The sequence below is a fragment of the Malus sylvestris genome, chromosome 1, assembly GCF_916048215.2.
Source record: "Malus sylvestris chromosome 1, drMalSylv7.2, whole genome shotgun sequence".
In the NCBI taxonomy this organism is placed as follows: Eukaryota; Viridiplantae; Streptophyta; class Magnoliopsida; order Rosales; family Rosaceae; genus Malus; species Malus sylvestris.
This window is the reverse complement of record NC_062260.1, coordinates 6,609,383-6,620,153: the sequence shown is the minus strand read 5'-3', so window position 1 is coordinate 6,620,153 and position 10,771 is coordinate 6,609,383.

Genomic DNA, 10,771 nt, shown 5'->3' with positions numbered 1-10,771 from the left:
TGAAAGAACGAGGTTTGACCCTTGAGTCATAGTAGTTGGAGATGCGCTGCTTGTAGGCGACATTCCTCAAGTGAGCCTGGTTTCTGTGTTCTTCGACTAGATCTAAGTTGAGGGTAAGTTATTTGTCATTTTCGCTTTACACGTAGTTCTGGACTTGAAACGTTGCTTACTGAAGCTTAATTGGGACTACTGCCTCTGTACCAAAGGCAAGTGAGAATGGGGTTTCTCCTGTTGATGTCCGATACGAAGTGCGGTATGACCAAAGAACTTGGGGTACAAATTCTGGCCAACAACCTTTAGCCTTGTCCAAGCTAGTTTTCAAGGTTCACTTGATTATTTTGTTGATGGCTTCAACTTGTCCATTAGACTGGGGATGAGCTGGGGAGGCAAACCATAAGTTGATGTTGAACTTAGAGCAGAACATCTTGAACTTATTGTTGTCGAACTGTCACCTGTTGTTAATGACAATCGCATTGGGAATGCCGAATCTGTAAAGGATGTTCTTCCATACGAAGTCTTCTATTTTTGCCTCAGTAATGGTTGCCAAGGGTTCTACTTCGGCCCAGTTTGTGAAGTAGTCAACTGCAACGATTGCATAGCGAACTTTGCCCTTCCCTGTAGGCATTGGGCGGTTCAAATCAAGTCCCTATTGGGCGAAGGGCCAAAGGCTGTTCATAGGAGTGAGCGGTTCGGGAGGGGAGTGAGGAATAGTTGCATAGCGTTCATATTTATCACATGAATGGGATATTCTGATGGCATCTTGGTGGAGTGTTGGCTAGTAATATCCTTGGCGAAAAGCCTTGTGTGCTAAGGATCGAGATCCAGCATGATCTCCGCAGACTCTTTCATGTATTTTCTGAAGGACAGTTTCCGCCTCTGCGGGCGTAAGGCATCTTAGGTATGGTAGGTTAAAACCCCGCTTGTAGAGTTTGGCATTAATGATCAAGTAACAGGTAGCCTTGTATCGAATCTGCTTAGCTTGGACTTTGTCATTTGGAAGGGTGCCATGAGAAAGGAATCTATAAATCGGGGTAATCCAACTATCCCCCTGTTGTAAGTTGCACACTTCCGCAGCCATGGTGCTTGGTGCTACCAACAATTCGACTTGAATTTTTCTCCCAATCTTGTCTTCCACCGCTGAGGACTATTTGCCGCTTGAGGTAATCCAAAACATCTACATGACTGTTTGCCGCTCGAGGAATTTGGGTGATCTGGTAGTGGAAGTGCTTAAGCAACAATTGTGTTTGTGCCAGATATGTTGCCATGAAGCTATCCTTAGCGTCAAAGTTGTTGGTGACCTAGTTAACCACCAATTGGGAGTCACTGAAGATATCAATTCGTTTAACCCCAAGGTGTTTGGCCAAACGTAAGCCTGCTAGAAAGGCTTCATATTATGCCTCATTGTTCGACGCCTTGAATTTGAAACGAAGAGCATACTCCATCGCCACTTTGTCAAGGGTCGTAAGGACTAGTCTTGCTCCACAACCCTATTGGTTGGACGAGCCATCAACATATAGACTCCATGCTGGGTCTGTTGGTTCTATTTTCTAAGCTTCCGAGGGTAATGAAACCACTTCTTTAGGCGTAGAAACAATGTCAACAAGATATGTGAAGTCGGCGATGAAGTCTACCATTCCTTGGCCCTACTCAGCTGGCTTTGGTTGTTAGGAGATGTCAAACTCACCCAATGCTATCGCCCATTTGATCATTCACCCGGAAGTGTCAGGACTTTGGAGTATCTGTCAAAGAGGAAGATTGGTAAGCACGATGATGGAGTGTGCTTGGAAGTAAGGGCGAAGTTTTCGAGCAGACATGACCAATGCTAGAGCCAATTTCTCAATGTTGGAGTATCGTGTCTCCGCATCTTGTAAGGCCTTACTAGCGTAGTAGACAGGCCGTTCGACATTACCATCTTTTCGGATGAGAACGGAACTTACTGCTGAAGTCGATACCGACAGATAGATAATGAAAGTGTCACCAACCTCAGGTTTGGAAAGCATAGGGGCTTTACTCATGTAGTCTTTGAGGTTCTTGAATGCCTCAGCATATTCATCAGTCCATGTAATGTACTTCTTACTTCCCTTAAATGCTTTGAAGAAAGGAGCACATATGTCTGTGGCCTTAGAAATGAACCTAGTTAAGGCTGCCACCTTACCAGTAAAGCTCTGGATGTCTTTTGAAGTTACCGGTTCCTTCATCGAGGATTGCTTTGATCTTCTTGGGATTAGCCTCAATGCCTCGTTGGCTTATCATGAACCCTAAGAATTTGCCAGAGCCTACGTCGAAGGCACATTTGTTGGGGTTCAACCTCATTCGATACCTCTTCAGAATGGTGAAAGTTTCAGATAGGTTGGTGATGTATTGGTCAGCATGTTTGCTCTTGATTAACATATCATCAACGTAAACTTCCATGCTCTTCCCAATCTGTTCGGCGAACATTGAATTGACCAGTCTCTGATAAGTCGCTCCTGCATTCTTTAGGCCGAAGGGCATGACTTTATAGCAATATAGTCCCCTGTCAGTAGCGAAGGCTGTGTGTTCTTGGTTTAGAGGGTTCATGAGTATTTGGTTGTATCCTAAGTAAGCATCCATGAAGCTGAGGAGTTCACACCCTGCCGTAGAGTTTATAAGTCTGTCTATGAGAGGAAGAGGAAAGCTATCATTCGGGCATCCTTTGTTTAGGTCAGTGTAATCGACATACATTCTCCATAGGACATTTTGGAGCAGGAGACTTTCCTTGGTTGGATTCTTTTTAACAAGGACAACATTTGCTACCCACGTTGGATAATTGACTTCGCGAACGAAACCTATGCCTTTGAGTTTTTCAACTTCTGCCTTCAGTACCTCGTACCGTTCAGCGTCATAGGATCTTCACTTCTGTTTCACTGCTTAGTCTTGGGATCAATACTTAACCAATGACAGATGATATCGGGAGAGATGCCTAGCATGTCCTCGTATGACCAGGCGAAGACCTCAATGTTCTCTTGCAAAAAAGAGATCAATGCTAACCGAATGGTTGGTGACAAGGTGGTGCTAATCTTCACCATGAGATCCGGATAATCTTTTGAGATATAGACCTTCTCCAACTCTTCAGCGGGTTGTGCTTGCTGGGTGAAAGAGTCATCTCAAGGATTGTCGGGTTGACTGTTGCCACCGTGAAGATCCAAGTTGGCTTCGTTTGAGCTGGTCTTTATGACTTGGTCATGTATAGAAATTGTTTCCTTGGGCACATGCAGGTGATGTTGCTTGATTGAAGTGTTGTAACATGATCGTGTACTAAGTTGATCTCCTCTGATGTAACCATTGCCATAGGGGGTTGGAAATTTCATCAACAACATATGTGTGGATACATGACCTTGAGATCATTGATGTCTGTGCGTCCCAAGATAACATTGTATGTCGTTGGACAATCAACCACCAGGAAGTTAATGGTAATGGTAGCTGTGTAAGGGCCTGTACCAATGGTGAAAGGTAAGTGTATGCTCCCCAAAGGTTGCACGATATCAACGGAGAAGCTTATCAGAGGAGAAATCGAGCAATCAAGCAAGTGTTCAGCTATATTAAATGCCTTGAAAGCTTCAACAAATATGATATTGACCGAAACCCCCATGTCTACCAGGATTCGTCGTACTTCAAAGTTGGCTATGTGAGCTTCCATGATCAGTGGGTCATTGTGAAGGTAGATGATACCTCTTTCTTCCTCAGGGTAGAAACATATTAGATCCCAGTTAGGCTTTTGATACTTGCCTCCCCTGATGTTTTCCACGTGAAACACTTGGTAGCCAGACCTTAAAGCTTGTTCATTATTTTTCATGGCCCTGTTGGAAGATTTAGATATGGGTGTGCCACCACTTATGGAATATATCACATTTACCTGGCGTTGGTTACAGGGTTTCCTTCACGTGCCAAAGCTTCAATATGATCATGAAGCGTGATACAATTGTCGCCGTCATGGCCGTTATGCTCGTGGTAGCAGCAAAATGTGCCCATGTTCTTCGTGGGCTTGTAACTCGGCTGCCTCGGCATTGTCTTCGGTATCAGGTGTGCTATGCTGGGGTAAATGGCCACGCATGTGGCGTTCAAAGGTGTGTATGTCTCATACCTCGGGGTAGGGCATGTCCTGACACGTGCTTGGCCCACTGTGTTGACTGCCTTTTACTAAAATGAGACTGGTGAGGATGAAAATCTTTCCTTTTGCCCTGAGATTGATATGTCTGTTGACTTGGCGAAGTATTAAGTAAGGCAAGAGGAGGCACCGTTGCCGTTTGGAAGGTCGAGGTCTTCTCATTTGGTTGGATCTGGCTTCCACTCCCTACTTGCTGATAAGGGGTGGCTGTGGGGGGTTTCCCTTGATATGTCCTTGCCTCGGTGGAGGCATGCTTATAAGCCTGGGCCATCACCTCAGAGTAAGTCTTTCAAGTGTTGGCATTGATCATGTACTTAAAGAAATAGTCACGTAAGCCTGCCATGAAGGCTTTCAGGGCAGTCTTGTCGTCGGCCTTGGCACAACTGGAATACTTATGGCTGAAGCGGCCATCATACATGCATAATGACTCGTCTGGCTTTTGGCGAATAGTGTACAAGTCATCCGCAAAGTGCAAGCGATCAGTTTAGAAAATGTGTTGAGAAACAAACAGTTTCCTCAATTCCTCAAATGAGTCTATCGTCTCAGGTAGAAGACGGCAATACTAGATTAGAGCTCCACCAGAGAGGGTAGAGGGGAAGAGAAGACATTGTTCTTTTTCGATGTGCATCTGGTATGCCATGGTGGACTAAAAAAGGTTAAGGTTTTCAATCGGGTCATTCTTTCCAATATAGAGTTGCAAGCCAAGCTTCTCCTTTGTCTTTGCTTGGATGAAGGTGTCGAGGATCCTCCTTGTAAGAGGGTCAGGCCTAGGTTGGTTCCAATCAGGTGTCTCAGCTTGTCGTTCGGCCTTCAACTTATTTACTTCCTTAAGAAGCTGTAGGACAAAAGGGTCCTGAGTGGAGTCATGTACCACTGGAGCTTTATTTCGTAAATCTCCATCTCCTCTTGGAAGTATGAAGGTTTGATCAAGAGCATGTGATTTTTCCCTAGACTCACCGTACTAACTTCCAAGGTATGTTTGTCGGAACATCTCTGAGTCCCCTATACCTTTGTGTTTCTCCAGGACTTGTTACCCCTTCCCCAAATTGGTAGCCGGCCTGGGACATGGGAGGGGACCGAGTTTTTCAGAGACCCTTGGGTCATTGATCTTCGAGCTTACATGGATGGGATTGTCTCGACGTTGCTTTAGGAAATCTCGACAATCGTAAAAGACGGTTTTCGATCCTTCCACTCCTTCTGTAAGAAGGTGTCTTCCTCTACTTCTCCTGCTTCGAGTCGAAGCAGCTAGGTTGAGAGAAGTCTCATGTTGATCAATGTTCTGATGATTAGCTCGCTTCTCATCAGGGATACCTATGTCGAAGGAAGGTGACCCTCCGTGTTGGGGGGCACCTAGATGATGGTTGATGTCCACAGGGGTAACGAGCTCGTGTGTTTGAGTATGCCTAGTTTCGTGGAGCGTCTCAAAGAGCTTTCTCATATTGCTCCTAAAAGACCTCATTCTTCATTGATATCTTGTTGTTCTAAGCTTCTAGCTCATCGACTTTAGCTTGAAGAGCAACCTTCTTTCCTTCATTCTTTCGTTGCCTCGCACCAAGTACAAGAGGGGTGTCATTATGCGTGCTGTGGCTTTCTTCACTCCCAATGTTGGAAAGGGATGCCTGGTCAAAAGAAAGTGTACGAATGGTGGAAACCACTTTAACAAAGCTGAAAAGAGTGGGAAGAAGTGTCGTTCCCACAGACGGCGCCAAATGTTGATGCACAAAATCAGCGAGGACTTTGGTACAACAAAAAATGTTAAGTTTGTGACCTTCGCTAGATTGCTCTGGTCACTAGTGTGGATAAGTATGTAAATGGATAGAGACAGGGAAGCAAACATAAGATGTACGTGGTTCACCCAGATTGGCTATGTCCACAGAGTAGAGAAGTTCTCATTAATTGTGAAGGGTTTACACAAGTACATACGTTCAAGCTCTCCTTTAGTGAGTACTAGTGAATCATTTAGTACAAATGACATTAGGAAATATTGTGAGAGAATGATCTCTATTTATAGAAGAGAGTTTCTAGTTTCATTCTGACATTGACACGTGTCGTGTTGTGATTGACTTCTGATGTTGACACGTGTCGCGCTATGATTGGCATCTGATGTCGACATGTGTCGCGCTATGATTGGCCTCCTGGTTGGAGGGAAACTCTTCTGGGTCCTTGACGGTATAACGTTGACTGGTGCTCAGTAGTTTCGGGATTGGTCAAGTATGGTACAAACAAGTATCTATTACAATACATAGGTAAGAACATCACATTCAATCATCAATTTGAAATCATATTTGAGCATTTCAATAAATAATACTAGCATCTAGGGGTGGGTTCAGTTTATTCGATTTGATTTTTTGTTGAGTCCTAAACCGAACTGAAACTTCAGTTCGGTTCAGTTCGGTTTATATAAAAGATCATATAAACTAATCCTATTCTATCAACAACTTAATTGCAAAGAAAAATGATCATCGTATCCATTCAAAAAGCAAACAAATAGAGAAGTTCTTCCATGTTCCAAAGCCTTGCAAAACTTTCCTCTATAACCAATGAAATATCCTCCCTAATTGAACCAAGTATGTTCCTTGAAAAAGCCCTAGGTTAGTTTCAAACTTGGCAACACAGTTTCACAAAAGAAACATCATGGGCATACATTCATAAAATGTAAAAGGATTCGGTTCAGTTTTCGAACCTCCAAAACCGAAACTGAACCAATAATGTTCGGTTCTGTTTTTTTTTGTTTTCGGTTTTTCGATGTTTGGTCCAGTTTTTTTCATTTTTCGTGTTTTTGAACCCACCCCCACTAGCATCTACTAGTTTGGCTATAACATGCAAGTGGACATAGGCATCTACATGTGCATTGCTAGCATGCTAAATAAATTAGTAGCATTTACTTGTACATGTAGCCTTTACTAGAAATATATAATAACAAGCAAATATCCTACGGCCGTAGTTAGCTATACTCGATATATAAGAGACCATGTGATGAAATAAATCACCAATATAAATAAATCAATTAAATGGTCATCTCACCATTCCCTATTTTAGTCTCATCCAAGACTAAATTAAAATAGATAAGCTTATCAAAACAGTTTAAAGGGATCCACTCATAAAAATTTTGAGTGCGTCTCTTCAACAGACGCCTTGCCTTTGTCTAGGCTACTCAAGCTTGCACTTGAAAACCATATCTTTAGTACTCATCTAAGTAAGTCCTAAAGTTCTCTAATTCAAACGTGATAAACAACTCCGAATTCGTAAAAATGGAGTACACGCATGATTTGGGATATCAAATAACCTAAGGCCAAGTCTTGAGTCCCTACGTGCTGCCTCAGTGACGTTATGTGCCGGTGTACGCACCGCTGTCATTGGCAGACCTGTCACCATACTTGTCGCCGCAGACGACGAGTATGCCGTTGCAGGTGGCCATATGTGGGCGAGTGTGTGAACCGAGAATGTGATAGAATATACCTTCTCTGTTGGAGATTCTATCATCTCTAACTGTAATCATCGTTGCGTCTATTATAGTTAACGCCGATGGCCATTCGCCTATCATCAGGTCACCAACTTCCTTAACCTTTCAACACTAGACAAGCATCGGCCCCATACATGGTCTTACAACTTTGCAGAGACTTGTGTTTTTGGTAGTTATAAGGCTATTTTGCCGAGTTCCTTAGAAAGAGTTGTCTCACGCCCTTAGGTATACTTTACCTACCCAAACTCACCTCCATGACATCGAGTCCCAACTCAAACTCACCAGAGAGTCTTGGTGACTCGACTTCTCCTACTCCTGGACTCTGATTCCCACATACAAGGCCATCATTAAGTTCATCAGGTTATGGTGATTTAGTTTGGGGTCGAGTTTTGGTCGAAGTTGGGTGGTGGTGCTCGGAGCTTAAGAGAGTGAGAGAGTCATGACTTAGTGAAAGAGAGGTGTTACATAATTGGGAAGGAGGAAGAGAGAGTGAACGAGAGTAGAGTGAGAACCAACTTTAAAATTTTCAAGGAAATTACAGTTTTGCCCTCCAACTTCCAAAAATCACAACTCAACTTTCGTAACTCTTAATCCGATTAAACTTTCGCCCGCACAATTGGGAGTATAAAAACTAATTTAATAAAATAAGAAAATACGATAAATTGAAATTAAACTTAGAGGTCCACATTTATTCAAGACATCCACACTAGGGGCATTTTGATTATTGCATACTTTTCGGGAATAAAATACATTATTTTAAGGTACAGGTTATAACAAGCTGCTTATTAGCAGTTAGCACTACAAAAGTAACTACTTTCTATGGAAGAAATTGAAGGACAAGTGGCATGAGGGACATAGGGAATAATAACATTGGAATCCGGAACATAAAGACATCAGGCGCTGCAAAACTAAACTTTGCATCTCTAATATATTAGATGTCACCTTGCTAGTAGATTCATCAAACAGAATTAAAGGTTGCACTTCAATGTACTTGGCTGAATAAGAATTTTCTAGATGTGCTAGTCATTCTTGTTTGGGCTAAAATCAAACAATGGGCCTGTCCAACTCCTAGCCAAAAAACACTAGATTTAAGTGTAAAAGTTTATTGGGTGTTTATTTGAATAGTGCCAAGCCCAGTTTTTGAAAAACACTTTATGACATGTCATTGTGAGTGGCAAAAAACCCTCTTTCACATAGAAAGAAGGTTGCTCAGTCATTTTTATAGAAGAAATAGCATTTTTCAGCGGCAAACTTGTCGTTTTGAGATGATAAAAGCTCGAGTTAGCAAGAGGAAACTTATCCTCTGACATCAATTACAACAACAACTTGGATTTGAGGGAATGAACCGAGAGGGAAAAGCTTACTCTAGAAGTATGAGGTGGTTTTATAAAAGGTAGCAAAAAGAAAGAAGGAAAAATACTTTACAGTGGTGAACTTGTAGTTTTGAGCGGATAAAAGCTCGAGTTAGCAAGAGGAAAATTATCCTTTGACAGTAATCACATCAACAACTTGGATATGAAGGAATAAACTGAGAGGGAAAAGCTTACTCCATAAGTAGAAGGTGGTTTTATGAAAGGCAACAAAAAGATAGAAGAAGAAGACTCAACTCAATATACAAAAAGACATTAAAGCTCTACAAGCCTACTCTTACAAATTCCTTTTGTATTGCTCTGCTACATTACTTGTAGTATCGATTCCCTGATTCCTTGTAGTAAGTTCTCTTTCACAAACACTTTCTACATATACTAGCATTTGGACGATCGGTGAACAAATTTGCCCGACTGTGAATAAAACTTGCCTAAATATGTTTAATAGTTGCCCGATCAATTGTATTAGCTGTTTATTTTCAAGAAAATATTTCAAAATCTTATACTAAAATATTCAAAAATTCTTATATTTTAGTCTTTGCAAAAGTCTCCACAATCTCATGCAATTTATCACTTAAGAAAATATTTTCAAATTCTTTCAAATCCTAATGTGAATATAGCTCCCTTAAAGTGATTTTGGGTCTTTTATTCCTATTGATAATTGGTTTTTTAAAGTGAAACATTAACTTCTTTTAGGCTTCACCTTGAAACTCAACTTTAATATCTTGTGAAACTCAATTTGTGCCATTTTGCCAATGAAACTCAATTTTTGCATACCTTTGCCTTTTTTTTTTTCTGTTGTAAAGGGGTAGATGTAACATCCCACATCACCCAAAGGAGTGATCCTTAAATGTATATTCCCATCCCTAACTAGCACGAGGTTTTTTGGAAGCTCACTGGCTTCGAGTTCCGTAGGAACTCAGAAGTTAAGCGAGAAGGAGGCCATAGCACTCCCAGGATGGGTGACCCATTGGGAAGTTGCTCGTGAGTTCCCAAAAACAAAACCGTGAGGGAATGATAAGCCCAAAGTAAACAATATCGTGCTACGCTGGTGGAACGGGCTCGGGATGTGGTGGACCCGGGCCGAGATGTGACAAGAACCCTTCAGGTCTACTTAGCTGAGATTTCTTATCGTCGAAGGTTCGTGGCGATCCTTAATACTGGAAATTATTTCTAGGGTATGATTCCTAATTCACTATTCTGTACTTACTTATGCTCTAACATCACATATACAATGGGTTTATTCCCACTCACCAGTGCACTCTGGTATTTAGGCACTATTAGGTTTAAATTTATTCACAATTTTTCCACATCATCACACTTTATGGCTTCGTCACATTTCAGGTGTCGGCTAGCACATCTCGATTCGGAGTCCCAGTGGATATTCCGGGTCGGGGTGTGTTAGTTGGTATTGGAATGGTAAGCCCAAAGTGGACAATATCGTGCTACGGTGGTGGAACAGTCCTGGGATGTGGTGGACCCAGGCCGAGATGTGACAAGAATGGTATCAAAGCCAATCTCTGCCAGGAAGTGTGCCGACCAGGACGTCAGGCCCCTACGGGGGGTGGATTGTAACATTCCACATCGTCCGGTGGAGTGATCCTTAAATGTATATTCCCATCCCTATCTAGCACGAGGCTTTTTGGGAGCTCACTGGCTTCGGGTTTCGTAGGAACTCCGAAGTTAAGCGAGAAATAGGCCATAGCACTCCCAGGATAGGTGACCCACTCGGAAGTTACTCGTGAGTTCCCAAAAACAAAACCGTGGGGGAATGGTAAGTCCAAAGCGGACAATATCATGCTACGGTGGTGGAAC